At 40.7% G+C, this 2,266-nt stretch overlaps 1 protein-coding gene across 3 annotated transcripts in view; it reads left to right on the forward strand.

Moving 5' to 3' along the window:
• Window positions 1–2,266, forward strand: part of LOC107718933 (protein shisa-6 homolog) — an 82,350-nt gene that overhangs the window by 3,151 nt on the left and 76,933 nt on the right. The gene's annotated exons all lie outside the window — the stretch shown is intronic.

Here is a 2,266-nt window from a genome sequence, read left to right on the forward strand (position 1 = left end):
TTTTAGATGTTATATATATATATATATATATATATATATATACTGTATATACACACACATATACATATATCATAAAGTGGGTCGCGGCTTGATGACCATGGTAAAATGTGGGTCCCATGGCCAAACCAGTTGAGAAGCACTGTTCTATAGATATTGTTTAGTATTAAAGTGAACCCGAAATGACATTCACAACTGCTTTTACTTGTGATGTATTTTTACAAGAAACATCTCAGTTACGTATTTTAACCCTCGCTTCCTGAAGGAGGGAATGGAGATGTCACGTCGGTGACAGACGAATTGGAATCTCGCCAGAGACACCAATCTACTTCGAGTGTAATCTAAACGAGCCAGTGCACATTGGTATGCGTATAAATAGGCAGCAGGTGCAACACATACTCAGGTTTTCGCTGAGGAGCTGAGCCGGTGACCCGGCCGCTCAGTGGTGGTACAGCAGCTGTGGCGATGGGACATGATGTCTCCGTTCCCTCCTTCGGGTAACGAGGGTTACAATACGTAACCGAGACGTTCCCTATCAGTCGGTCACTTTCGACGTCACGTCGGTGACCGACGAATTGGGAATCCCTACCAAAGCGCCACAAGGATGCTGCCCCTTCCAGTGTCCTGTGCAAGCCTCCTATGCCCCTCTAGGCATAGGCCAGGGCTCGCAACAAGAAGACCAGTCACTGTTGTCGTAGCACTACCCACTCAGTGAGATTGGATAACACTGGGAATACCTACCCGTTCCACTTGAAACAGGAACGTTGCGGAAGCCCATCCTTCCCGAAGGAGGTTTCGGAAGCACTTATGCATATGGAAAACCGTTTAGTTTTATTTATTTAATAATAATAATTATGATTATGATATTAAAATATATTGTATATCATTATCAATAATAATAACAATTGCTGTTAGCAGGAATGGCCTGATAACATTCATACTCCATTTATTCTTCTGTGTGTATAGTGGAAAATTACATTAATTCTTACATAAATTACATAAATTTTTTTTTAATGTATTCTATAGCAGTGTTTCTCAACTGGTGGGTCGCAAGACCGTTCTGAGTAGGTCGCGGAGTGTACAGTCAAAGAAACAACATCAACAACAAAACGTAATTCTAAATGTTTTTCTGATGCAAGACTTTTATTTTGAAATATGTACGTGAAAGCTGTTGACACTTTTTTTTTTTGCAGTTTAAGTAAAGACTGCCTGGGAAAAACATGCTGACCCGATTCAGTATCTGTTTTCAGATGAGATGTTGTCAGGCTTAATATCAGTCTCATTATTCTATCGTTATTTTTGTAACTTGTTATGAAATAGAAAGTCTCTCACCTCAGAAAAAATGAAATATCCTGTCCTGTCAGACGTTATACTGTGCTTGTAGCACACACTCTTCAATTGCACGCGCAAATGCTGCGGCGCACGCTGTATATCATTTCACTAAAGCGCAAAAGAAACTACGAGCATGCAACGTGTGAAATAAAAGTAAAGTAAAGTATAAATCACATTAGCTGGGAAGGATTTGCATGAAGGGATGATATTTTTTAAAACAAATTATATATATATAGTCACGGGGTGAAGAATCACATGACAAGGATGGCTCAATAAATGCCCCGGAGGGTGGATTTATTTACAAGTGGGTGAGTCAAAGAGAAAGGTCCAGGTGGGTGCTCCGGTGCCGTGAGTGCTCTCGTCCTTCTTCCCAGTGAAGTGGGTCCGTGCGGTGCTCCTGTGGGGCTGGTCGGTCACACGCTGCTGTCTGTGGGAGAAATGAGAGGGCGAGTTAATGCTCAGTCTCATGGAGAAGTGTCTCCCAGGTGGCAGGGCTTGCGTTGCTTATGTAGCCGCCGCCTGATGAGCTGCAGCTGTGACCGATCAGCCTGTGATGAGGACGGGCAGGTGTTCCTCGCTTGTTGCCAGGGCGACGCTGATGAAGCTTCGGGACGCTCGTCACAGTACGTATGTATGTATTGCTTTATTTGTTTATTGCTTTTTTATTTATTGCTTTTTTATTTATTGCTTTATTTGCTCATGTTTTTCATGTTAATTTTTGTTATATATTTTATATATATTATATATATATAATTGTATCTATCTATCTATCTATCTATCTATCTGCATTGTTTTATTGCAGTTTTGCTTTATGGTTTGGTTTGGTTTGGTTTGTTTAGTTTCACGTTATTATTTTTCTTGTCTGTTTTTTAAATGGACAGTGTCTGCTTCTATTGTTTGGTGCACCTTGCTTTTTTCTCTTTTCTTTCTCTTCTCT

The sequence above is a fragment of the Sinocyclocheilus rhinocerous genome, unplaced genomic scaffold (genome assembly GCF_001515625.1).
Source record: "Sinocyclocheilus rhinocerous isolate Xijiao unplaced genomic scaffold, SAMN03320098_v1.1 scaffold1625, whole genome shotgun sequence".
Lineage (NCBI taxonomy): Eukaryota > Metazoa > Chordata > Actinopteri > Cypriniformes > Cyprinidae > Sinocyclocheilus > Sinocyclocheilus rhinocerous.